At 37.7% G+C, this 9,572-nt stretch overlaps 24 non-coding genes and 3 pseudogenes across 24 annotated transcripts; all 27 read left to right on the top strand.

Annotated features, from left to right (window-relative positions):
* Window positions 1-55: 55 nt before the first annotated feature.
* Window positions 56-174, top strand: LOC144570350 (5S ribosomal RNA). The gene has a single exon (XR_013516620.1). It is a non-coding gene; the product is annotated as a 5S ribosomal RNA (ribosomal RNA).
* A 239-nt stretch (window positions 175-413) lies between these two features.
* Window positions 414-532, top strand: LOC144570512 (5S ribosomal RNA). The gene has a single exon (XR_013516775.1). It is a non-coding gene; the product is annotated as a 5S ribosomal RNA (ribosomal RNA).
* A 239-nt stretch (window positions 533-771) lies between these two features.
* LOC144570351 (5S ribosomal RNA) lies at window positions 772-890 on the top strand. Its single transcript, XR_013516621.1, has one exon. It is a non-coding gene; the product is annotated as a 5S ribosomal RNA (ribosomal RNA).
* A 239-nt stretch (window positions 891-1,129) lies between these two features.
* LOC144570352 (5S ribosomal RNA) lies at window positions 1,130-1,248 on the top strand. The gene has a single exon (XR_013516622.1). It is a non-coding gene; the product is annotated as a 5S ribosomal RNA (ribosomal RNA).
* A 239-nt stretch (window positions 1,249-1,487) lies between these two features.
* Window positions 1,488-1,606, top strand: LOC144570353 (5S ribosomal RNA). Its single transcript, XR_013516623.1, has one exon. It is a non-coding gene; the product is annotated as a 5S ribosomal RNA (ribosomal RNA).
* Window positions 1,607-1,827: 221 nt separating this feature from the next.
* LOC144570355 (5S ribosomal RNA) lies at window positions 1,828-1,946 on the top strand. Its single transcript, XR_013516625.1, has one exon. It is a non-coding gene; the product is annotated as a 5S ribosomal RNA (ribosomal RNA).
* Window positions 1,947-2,185: 239 nt separating this feature from the next.
* LOC144570356 (5S ribosomal RNA) lies at window positions 2,186-2,304 on the top strand. Its single transcript, XR_013516626.1, has one exon. It is a non-coding gene; the product is annotated as a 5S ribosomal RNA (ribosomal RNA).
* Window positions 2,305-2,543: 239 nt separating this feature from the next.
* LOC144570357 (5S ribosomal RNA) lies at window positions 2,544-2,662 on the top strand. The gene has a single exon (XR_013516627.1). It is a non-coding gene; the product is annotated as a 5S ribosomal RNA (ribosomal RNA).
* A 239-nt stretch (window positions 2,663-2,901) lies between these two features.
* Window positions 2,902-3,020, top strand: LOC144570358 (5S ribosomal RNA). The gene has a single exon (XR_013516628.1). It is a non-coding gene; the product is annotated as a 5S ribosomal RNA (ribosomal RNA).
* Window positions 3,021-3,259: 239 nt separating this feature from the next.
* LOC144570781 (5S ribosomal RNA) lies at window positions 3,260-3,363 on the top strand (annotated as a pseudogene).
* A 239-nt stretch (window positions 3,364-3,602) lies between these two features.
* LOC144570359 (5S ribosomal RNA) lies at window positions 3,603-3,721 on the top strand. The gene has a single exon (XR_013516629.1). It is a non-coding gene; the product is annotated as a 5S ribosomal RNA (ribosomal RNA).
* A 239-nt stretch (window positions 3,722-3,960) lies between these two features.
* Window positions 3,961-4,079, top strand: LOC144570360 (5S ribosomal RNA). The gene has a single exon (XR_013516630.1). It is a non-coding gene; the product is annotated as a 5S ribosomal RNA (ribosomal RNA).
* Window positions 4,080-4,318: 239 nt separating this feature from the next.
* On the top strand, window positions 4,319-4,437 carry LOC144570607 (5S ribosomal RNA). The gene has a single exon (XR_013516868.1). It is a non-coding gene; the product is annotated as a 5S ribosomal RNA (ribosomal RNA).
* A 239-nt stretch (window positions 4,438-4,676) lies between these two features.
* Window positions 4,677-4,795, top strand: LOC144570513 (5S ribosomal RNA). The gene has a single exon (XR_013516776.1). It is a non-coding gene; the product is annotated as a 5S ribosomal RNA (ribosomal RNA).
* Window positions 4,796-5,034: 239 nt separating this feature from the next.
* Window positions 5,035-5,153, top strand: LOC144570361 (5S ribosomal RNA). Its single transcript, XR_013516631.1, has one exon. It is a non-coding gene; the product is annotated as a 5S ribosomal RNA (ribosomal RNA).
* Window positions 5,154-5,392: 239 nt separating this feature from the next.
* LOC144570657 (5S ribosomal RNA) lies at window positions 5,393-5,511 on the top strand. Its single transcript, XR_013516916.1, has one exon. It is a non-coding gene; the product is annotated as a 5S ribosomal RNA (ribosomal RNA).
* Window positions 5,512-5,750: 239 nt separating this feature from the next.
* LOC144570362 (5S ribosomal RNA) lies at window positions 5,751-5,869 on the top strand. Its single transcript, XR_013516632.1, has one exon. It is a non-coding gene; the product is annotated as a 5S ribosomal RNA (ribosomal RNA).
* A 239-nt stretch (window positions 5,870-6,108) lies between these two features.
* LOC144570514 (5S ribosomal RNA) lies at window positions 6,109-6,227 on the top strand. The gene has a single exon (XR_013516777.1). It is a non-coding gene; the product is annotated as a 5S ribosomal RNA (ribosomal RNA).
* A 239-nt stretch (window positions 6,228-6,466) lies between these two features.
* Window positions 6,467-6,570, top strand: LOC144570782 (5S ribosomal RNA; annotated as a pseudogene).
* Window positions 6,571-6,809: 239 nt separating this feature from the next.
* On the top strand, window positions 6,810-6,928 carry LOC144570363 (5S ribosomal RNA). The gene has a single exon (XR_013516633.1). It is a non-coding gene; the product is annotated as a 5S ribosomal RNA (ribosomal RNA).
* A 239-nt stretch (window positions 6,929-7,167) lies between these two features.
* LOC144570783 (5S ribosomal RNA) lies at window positions 7,168-7,271 on the top strand (annotated as a pseudogene).
* Window positions 7,272-7,510: 239 nt separating this feature from the next.
* LOC144570364 (5S ribosomal RNA) lies at window positions 7,511-7,629 on the top strand. The gene has a single exon (XR_013516634.1). It is a non-coding gene; the product is annotated as a 5S ribosomal RNA (ribosomal RNA).
* A 239-nt stretch (window positions 7,630-7,868) lies between these two features.
* LOC144570610 (5S ribosomal RNA) lies at window positions 7,869-7,987 on the top strand. Its single transcript, XR_013516870.1, has one exon. It is a non-coding gene; the product is annotated as a 5S ribosomal RNA (ribosomal RNA).
* A 239-nt stretch (window positions 7,988-8,226) lies between these two features.
* LOC144570515 (5S ribosomal RNA) lies at window positions 8,227-8,345 on the top strand. Its single transcript, XR_013516778.1, has one exon. It is a non-coding gene; the product is annotated as a 5S ribosomal RNA (ribosomal RNA).
* Window positions 8,346-8,584: 239 nt separating this feature from the next.
* LOC144570366 (5S ribosomal RNA) lies at window positions 8,585-8,703 on the top strand. The gene has a single exon (XR_013516636.1). It is a non-coding gene; the product is annotated as a 5S ribosomal RNA (ribosomal RNA).
* Window positions 8,704-8,942: 239 nt separating this feature from the next.
* On the top strand, window positions 8,943-9,061 carry LOC144570658 (5S ribosomal RNA). The gene has a single exon (XR_013516917.1). It is a non-coding gene; the product is annotated as a 5S ribosomal RNA (ribosomal RNA).
* A 239-nt stretch (window positions 9,062-9,300) lies between these two features.
* LOC144570367 (5S ribosomal RNA) lies at window positions 9,301-9,419 on the top strand. Its single transcript, XR_013516637.1, has one exon. It is a non-coding gene; the product is annotated as a 5S ribosomal RNA (ribosomal RNA).
* Window positions 9,420-9,572: the final 153 nt, after the last annotated feature.

Here is a 9,572-nt window from a genome sequence, read left to right on the forward strand (position 1 = left end):
TAAATTAAAATAGTCGTTATTTGCGTTTAAGTAGAGGTTTGAGTCATTCTATAACGGATGCGATCATACCAGCACTAAAGCACCGGATCCCATCGGAACTCCGCAGTTAAGCGTGCTTGGGCAGGAGTAGTACTAGGATGGGTGACCTCCTGGGAAGTCCCTGTGTTGCATTCCTTTTTATTTTATTTTATTTTATTTTTTGTTGCCGCGCGTCGCACCCGCAAATGGCGTAATTCTGTTTATGAGCGCACGAGGCGGTTGTCTCGGAGTTTTATCGAATTATGGAATTTTAACTTGTAAATTAAATTAAATTAAATTAAATTAGTTAGATAATTTTTGATGAAATTAAATCGGTTTTTAAATTAAAATAGTCGTTATTTGCGTTTAAGTAGAGGTTTGAGTCATTCTATAACAGATGCGATCATACCAGCACTAAAGCACCGGATCCCATCGGAACTCCGCAGTTAAGCGTGCTTGGGCAGGAGTAGTACTAGGATGGGTGACCTCCTGGGAAGTCCCTGTGTTGCATTCCTTTTTATTTTATTTTATTTTATTTTTTGTTGCCGCGCGTCGCACCCGCAAATGGCGTAATTCTGTATATGAGCGCACGAGGCGGTTGTCTCAGAGTTTTATCGAATTATGGAATTTTAACTTGTAAATTAAATTAAACTAAATTAAATTAGTTAGATAATTTTTGATGAAATTAAATCGGTTTTTAAATTAAAATAGTCGTTATTTGCGTTTAAGTAGAGGTTTGAGTCATTCTATAACGGATGCGATCATACCAGCACTAAAGCACCGGATCCCATCGGAACTCCGCAGTTAAGCGTGCTTGGGCAGGAGTAGTACTAGGATGGGTGACCTCCTGGGAAGTCCCTGTGTTGCATTCCTTTTTATTTTATTTTATTTTATTTTTTGTTGCCGCGCGTCGCACCCGCAAATGGCGTAATTCTGTATATGAGCGCACGAGGCGGTTGTCTCGGAGTTCTATCGAATTATGGAATTTTAACTTGTAAATTAAATTAAATTAAATTAAATTAGTTAGATAATTTTTGATGAAATTAAATCGGTTTTTAAATTAAAATAGTCGTTATTTGCGTTTAAGTAGAGGTTTGAGTCATTCTATAACGGATGCGATCATACCAGCACTAAAGCACCGGATCCCATCGGAACTCCGCAGTTAAGCGTGCTTGGGCAGGAGTAGTACTAGGATGGGTGACCTCCTGGGAAGTCCCTGTGTTGCATTCCTTTTTATTTTATTTTATTTTATTTTTTGTTGCCGCGCGTCGCACCCGCAAATGGCGTAATTCTGTATATGAGCGCACGAGGCGGTTGTCTCGGAGTTTTATCGAATTATGGAATTTTAACTTGTAAATTAAATTAAATTAAATTAAATTAGTTAGATAATTTTTGATGAAATTAAATCGGATTTTAAATTAAAATAGTCGTTATTTGCGTTTAAGTAGAGGTTTGAGTCATTCTATAATGGATGCGATCATACCAGCACTAAAGCACCGGATCCCATCGGAACTCCGCAGTTAAGCGTGCTTGGGCAGGAGTAGTACTAGGATGGGTGACCTCCTGGGAAGTCCCTGTGTTGCATTCCTTTTTATTTTATTTTATTTTATTTTTTGTTGCCGCGCGTCGCACCCGCAAATGGCGCACGAGGCGGTTGTCTCGGAGTTTTATCGAATTATGGAATTTTAACTTGTAAATTAAATTAAATTAAATTAAATTAGTTAGATAATTTTTGATGAAATTAAATCGGTTTTTAAATTAAAATAGTCGTTATTTGCGTTTAAGTAGAGGTTTGAGTCGTTCTATAACGGATGCGATCATACCAGCACTAAAGCACCGGATCCCATCGGAACTCCGCAGTTAAGCGTGCTTGGGCAGGAGTAGTACTAGGATGGGTGACCTCCTGGGAAGTCCCTGTGTTGCATTCCTTTTTATTTTATTTTATTTTATTTTTTGTTGCCGCGCGTCGCACCCGCAAATGGCGTAATTCTGTATATGAGCGCACGAGGCGGTTGTCTCGGAGTTTTATCGAATTATGGAATTTTAACTTGTAAATTAAATTAAATTAAATTAAATTAGTTAGATAATTTTTGATGAAATTAAATCGGTTTTTAAATTAAAATAGTCGTTATTTGCGTTTAAGTAGAGGTTTGAGTCATTCTATAACGGATGCGATCATACCAGCACTAAAGCACCGGATCCCATCGGAACTCCGCAGTTAAGCGTGCTTGGGCAGGAGTAGTACTAGGATGGGTGACCTCCTGGGAAGTCCCTGTGTTGCATTCCTTTTTATTTTATTTTATTTTATTTTTTGTTGCCGCGCGTCGCACCCGCAAATGGCGTAATTCTGTTTATGAGCGCACGAGGCGGTTGTCTCGGAGTTTTATCGAATTATGGAATTTTAACTTGTAAATTAAATTAAATTAAATTAAATTAGTTAGATAATTTTTGATGAAATTAAATCGGTTTTTAAATTAAAATAGTCGTTATTTGCGTTTAAGTAGAGGTTTGAGTCGTTCTATAACGGATGCGATCATACCAGCACTAAAGCACCGGATCCCATCGGAACTCCGCAGTTAAGCGTGCTTGGGCAGGAGTAGTACTAGGATGGGTGACCTCCTGGGAAGTCCCTGTGTTGCATTCCTTTTTATTTTATTTTATTTTATTTTTTGTTGCCGCGCGTCGCACCCGCAAATGGCGTAATTCTGTATATGAGCGCACGAGGCGGTTGTCTCGGAGTTTTATCGAATTATGGAATTTTAACTTGTAAATTAAATTAAATTAAATTAAATTAGTTAGATAATTTTTGATGAAATTAAATCGGTTTTTAAATTAAAATAGTCGTTATTTGCGTTTAAGTAGAGGTTTGAGTCATTCTATAACGGATGCGATCATACCAGCACTAAAGCACCGGATCCCATCGGAACTCCGCAGTTAAGCGTGCTTGGGCAGGAGTAGTACTAGGATGGGTGACCTCCTGGGAAGTCCCTGTGTTGCATTCCTTTTTATTTTATTTTATTTTATTTTTTGTTGCCGCGCGTCGCACCCGCAAATGGCGTAATTCTGTTTATGAGCGCACGAGGCGGTTGTCTCGGAGTTTTATCGAATTATGGAATTTTAACTTGTAAATTAAATTAAATTAAATTAAATTAGTTAGATAATTTTTGATGAAATTAAATCGGTTTTTAAATTAAAATAGTCGTTATTTGCGTTTAAGTAGAGGTTTGAGTCATTCTATAACGGATGCGATCATACCAGCACTAAAGCACCGGATCCCATCGGAACTCCGCAGTTAAGCGTGCTTGGGCATGGGTGACCTCCTGGGAAGTCCCTGTGTTGCATTCCTTTTTATTTTATTTTATTTTATTTTTTGTTGCCGCGCGTCGCACCCGCAAATGGCGTAATTCTGTATATGAGCGCACGAGGCGGTTGTCTCGGAGTTTTATCGAATTATGGAATTTTAACTTGTAAATTAAATTAAATTAAATTAAATTAGTTAGATAATTTTTGATGAAATTAAATCGGTTTTTAAATTAAAATAGTCGTTATTTGCGTTTAAGTAGAGGTTTGAGTCATTCTATAACGGATGCGATCATACCAGCACTAAAGCACCGGATCCCATCGGAACTCCGCAGTTAAGCGTGCTTGGGCAGGAGTAGTACTAGGATGGGTGACCTCCTGGGAAGTCCCTGTGTTGCATTCCTTTTTATTTTATTTTATTTTATTTTTTGTTGCCGCGCGTCGCACCCGCAAATGGCGTAATTCTGTATATGAGCGCACGAGGCGGTTGTCTCAGAGTTTTATCGAATTATGGAATTTTAACTTGTAAATTAAATTAAACTAAATTAAATTAGTTAGATAATTTTTGATGAAATTAAATCGGTTTTTAAATTAAAATAGTCGTTATTTGCGTTTAAGTAGAGGTTTGAGTCATTCTATAACGGATGCGATCATACCAGCACTAAAGCACCGGATCCCATCGGAACTCCGCAGTTAAGCGTGCTTGGGCAGGAGTAGTACTAGGATGGGTGACCTCCTGGGAAGTCCCTGTGTTGCATTCCTTTTTATTTTATTTTATTTTATTTTTTGTTGCCGCGCGTCGCACCCGCAAATGGCGTAATTCTGTATATGAGCGCACGAGGCGGTTGTCTCGGAGTTTTATCGAATTATGGAATTTTAACTTGTAAATTAAATTAAATTAAATTAAATTAGTTAGATAATTTTTGATGAAATTAAATCGGTTTTTAAATTAAAATAGTCGTTATTTGCGTTTAAGTAGAGGTTTGAGTCATTCTATAACGGATGCGATCATACCAGCACTAAAGCACCGGATCCCATCGGAACTCCGCAGTTAAGCATGCTTGGGCAGGAGTAGTACTAGGATGGGTGACCTCCTGGGAAGTCCCTGTGTTGCATTCCTTTTTATTTTATTTTATTTTATTTTTTGTTGCCGCGCGTCGCACCCGCAAATGGCGTAATTCTGTATATGAGCGCACGAGGCGGTTGTCTCGGAGTTTTATCGAATTATGGAATTTTAACTTGTAAATTAAATTAAATTAAATTAAATTAGTTAGATAATTTTTGATGAAATTAAATCGGTTTTTAAATTAAAATAGTCGTTATTTGCGTTTAAGTAGAGGTTTGAGTCATTCTATAACAGATGCGATCATACCAGCACTAAAGCACCGGATCCCATCGGAACTCCGCAGTTAAGCGTGCTTGGGCAGGAGTAGTACTAGGATGGGTGACCTCCTGGGAAGTCCCTGTGTTGCATTCCTTTTTATTTTATTTTATTTTATTTTTTGTTGCCGCGCGTCGCACCCGCAAATGGCGTAATTCTGTATATGAGCGCACGAGGCGGTTGTCTCAGAGTTTTATCGAATTATGGAATTTTAACTTGTAAATTAAATTAAACTAAATTAAATTAGTTAGATAATTTTTGATGAAATTAAATCGGTTTTTAAATTAAAATAGTCGTTATTTGCGTTTAAGTAGAGGTTTGAGTCATTCTATAACGGATGCGATCATACCAGCACTAAAGCACCGGATCCCATCGGAACTCCGCAGTTAAGCGTGCTTGGGCAGGAGTAGTACTAGGATGGGTGACCTCCTGGGAAGTCCCTGTGTTGCATTCCTTTTTATTTTATTTTATTTTATTTTTTGTTGCCGCGCGTCGCACCCGCAAATGGCGTAATTCTGTATATGAGCGCACGAGGCGGTTGTCTCGGAGTTTTATCGAATTATGGAATTTTAACTTGTAAATTAAATTAAATTAAATTAAATTAGTTAGATAATTTTTGATGAAATTAAATCGGTTTTTAAATTAAAATAGTCGTTATTTGCGTTTAAGTAGAGGTTTGAGTCATTCTATAACAGATGCGATCATACCAGCACTAAAGCACCGGATCCCATCGGAACTCCGCAGTTAAGCGTGCTTGGGCAGGACTAGTACTAGGATGGGTGACCTCCTGGGAAGTCCCTGTGTTGCATTCCTTTTTATTTTATTTTATTTTATTTTTTGTTGCCGCGCGTCGCACCCGCAAATGGCGTAATTCTGTATATGAGCGCACGAGGCGGTTGTCTCAGAATTTTATCGAATTATGGAATTTTAACTTGTAAATTAAATTAAACTAAATTAAATTAGTTAGATAATTTTTGATGAAATTAAATCGGTTTTTAAATTAAAATAGTCGTTATTTGCGTTTAAGTAGAGGTTTGAGTCATTCTATAACGGATGCGATCATACCAGCACTAAAGCACCGGATCCCATCGGAACTCCGCAGTTAAGCGTGCTTGGGCAGGAGTAGTACTAGGATGGGTGACCTCCTGGGAAGTCCCTGTGTTGCATTCCTTTTTATTTTATTTTATTTTATTTTTTGTTGCCGCGCGTCGCACCCGCAAATGGCGTAATTCTGTATATGAGCGCACGAGGCGGTTGTCTCGGAGTTTTATCGAATTATGGAATTTTAACTTGTAAATTAAATTAAATTAAATTAAATTAGTTAGATAATTTTTGATGAAATTAAATCGGTTTTTAAATTAAAATAGTCGTTATTTGCGTTTAAGTAGAGGTTTGAGTCATTCTATAACAGATGCGATCATACCAGCACTAAAGCACCGGATCCCATCGGAACTCCGCAGTTAAGCGTGCTTGGGCAGGAGTAGTACTAGGATGGGTGACCTCCTGGGAAGTCCCTGTGTTGCATTCCTTTTTATTTTATTTTATTTTATTTTTTGTTGCCGCGCGTCGCACCCGCAAATGGCGTAATTCTGTATATGAGCGCACGAGGCGGTTGTCTCGGAGTTTTATCGAATTATGGAATTTTAACTTGTAAATTAAATTAAATTAAATTAAATTAGTTAGATAATTTTTGATGAAATTAAATCGGTTTTTAAATTAAAATAGTCGTTATTTGCGTTTAAGTAGAGGTTTGAGTCATTCTATAACGGATGCGATCATACCAGCACTAAAGCACCGGATCCCATCGGAACTCCGCAGTTAAGCGTGCTTGGGCATGGGTGACCTCCTGGGAAGTCCCTGTGTTGCATTCCTTTTTATTTTATTTTATTTTATTTTTTGTTGCCGCGCGTCGCACCCGCAAATGGCGTAATTCTGTATATGAGCGCACGAGGCGGTTGTCTCGGAGTTTTATCGAATTATGGAATTTTAACTTGTAAATTAAATTAAAATAAATTAAATTAGTTAGATAATTTTTGATGAAATTAAATCGGTTTTTAAATTAAAATAGTCGTTATTTGCGTTTAAGTAGAGGTTTGAGTCATTCTATAACGGATGCGATCATACCAGCACTAAAGCACCGGATCCCATCGGAACTCCGCAGTTAAGCGTGCTTGGGCAGGAGTAGTACTAGGATGGGTGACCTCCTGGGAAGTCCCTGTGTTGCATTCCTTTTTATTTTATTTTATTTTATTTTTTGTTGCCGCGCGTCGCACCCGCAAATGGCGTAATTCTGTATATGAGCGCACGAGGCGGTTGTCTCGGAGTTTTATCGAATTATGGAATTTTAACTTGTAAATTAAATTAAAATAAATTAAATTAGTTAGATAATTTTTGATGAAATTAAATCGGTTTTTAAATTAAAATAGTCGTTATTTGCGTTTAAGTAGAGGTTTGAGTCATTCTATAACGGATGCGATCATACCAGCACTAAAGCACCGGATCCCATCGGAACTCCGCAGTTAAGCGTGCTTGGGCATGGGTGACCTCCTGGGAAGTCCCTGTGTTGCATTCCTTTTTATTTTATTTTATTTTATTTTTTGTTGCCGCGCGTCGCACCCGCAAATGGCGTAATTCTGTATATGAGCGCACGAGGCGGTTGTCTCGGAGTTTTATCGAATTATGGAATTTTAACTTGTAAATTAAATTAAAATAAATTAAATTAGTTAGATAATTTTTGATGAAATTAAATCGGTTTTTAAATTAAAATAGTCGTTATTTGCGTTTAAGTAGAGGTTTGAGTCATTCTATAACGGATGCGATCATACCAGCACTAAAGCACCGGATCCCATCGGAACTCCGCAGTTAAGCGTGCTTGGGCAGGAGTAGTACTAGGATGGGTGACCTCCTGGGAAGTCCCTGTGTTGCATTCCTTTTTATTTTATTTTATTTTATTTTTTGTTGCCGCGCGTCGCACCCGCAAATGGCGTAATTCTGTATATGAGCGCACGAGGCGGTTGTCTCGGAGTTTTATCGAATTATGGAATTTTAACTTGTAAATTAAATTAAATTAAATTAAATTAGTTAGATAATTTTTGATGAAATTAAATCGGTTTTTAAATTAAAATAGTCGTTATTTGCGTTTAAGTAGAGGTTTGAGTCATTCTATAACGGATGCGATCATACCAGCACTAAAGCACCGGATCCCATCGGAACTCCGCAGTTAAGCATGCTTGGGCAGGAGTAGTACTAGGATGGGTGACCTCCTGGGAAGTCCCTGTGTTGCATTCCTTTTTATTTTATTTTATTTTATTTTTTGTTGCCGCGCGTCGCACCCGCAAATGGCGTAATTCTGTATATGAGCGCACGAGGCGGTTGTCTCGGAGTTTTATCGAATTATGGAATTTTAACTTGTAAATTAAATTAAATTAAATTAAATTAGTTAGATAATTTTTGATGAAATTAAATCGGTTTTTAAATTAAAATAGTCGTTATTTGCGTTTAAGTAGAGGTTTGAGTCATTCTATAACAGATGCGATCATACCAGCACTAAAGCACCGGATCCCATCGGAACTCCGCAGTTAAGCGTGCTTGGGCAGGAGTAGTACTAGGATGGGTGACCTCCTGGGAAGTCCCTGTGTTGCATTCCTTTTTATTTTATTTTATTTTATTTTTTGTTGCCGCGCGTCGCACCCGCAAATGGCGTAATTCTGTATATGAGCGCACGAGGCGGTTGTCTCAGAGTTTTATCGAATTATGGAATTTTAACTTGTAAATTAAATTAAACTAAATTAAATTAGTTAGATAATTTTTGATGAAATTAAATCGGTTTTTAAATTAAAATAGTCGTTATTTGCGTTTAAGTAGAGGTTTGAGTCATTCTATAACGGATGCGATCATACCAGCACTAAAGCACCGGATCCCATCGGAACTCCGCAGTTAAGCGTGCTTGGGCAGGAGTAGTACTAGGATGGGTGACCTCCTGGGAAGTCCCTGTGTTGCATTCCTTTTTATTTTATTTTATTTTATTTTTTGTTGCCGCGCGTCGCACCCGCAAATGGCGTAATTCTGTATATGAGCGCACGAGGCGGTTGTCTCGGAGTTTTATCGAATTATGGAATTTTAACTTGTAAATTAAATTAAATTAAATTAAATTAGTTAGATAATTTTTGATGAAATTAAATCGGTTTTTAAATTAAAATAGTCGTTATTTGCGTTTAAGTAGAGGTTTGAGTCATTCTATAACAGATGCGATCATACCAGCACTAAAGCACCGGATCCCATCGGAACTCCGCAGTTAAGCGTGCTTGGGCAGGACTAGTACTAGGATGGGTGACCTCCTGGGAAGTCCCTGTGTTGCATTCCTTTTTATTTTATTTTATTTTATTTTTTGTTGCCGCGCGTCGCACCCGCAAATGGCGTAATTCTGTATATGAGCGCACGAGGCGGTTGTCTCAGAATTTTATCGAATTATGGAATTTTAACTTGTAAATTAAATTAAACTAAATTAAATTAGTTAGATAATTTTTGATGAAATTAAATCGGTTTTTAAATTAAAATAGTCGTTATTTGCGTTTAAGTAGAGGTTTGAGTCATTCTATAACGGATGCGATCATACCAGCACTAAAGCACCGGATCCCATCGGAACTCCGCAGTTAAGCGTGCTTGGGCAGGAGTAGTACTAGGATGGGTGACCTCCTGGGAAGTCCCTGTGTTGCATTCCTTTTTATTTTATTTTATTTTATTTTTTGTTGCCGCGCGTCGCACCCGCAAATGGCGTAATTCTGTATATGAGCGCACGAGGCGGTTGTCTCGGAGTTTTATCGAATTATGGAATTTTAACTTGTAAATTAAATTAAATTAAATTAAATTAGTT

The sequence above is a fragment of the Carex rostrata genome, chromosome 18, assembly GCF_964058835.1.
Source record: "Carex rostrata chromosome 18, lpCarRost1.2, whole genome shotgun sequence".
Taxonomy (NCBI): domain Eukaryota; kingdom Viridiplantae; phylum Streptophyta; class Magnoliopsida; order Poales; family Cyperaceae; genus Carex; species Carex rostrata.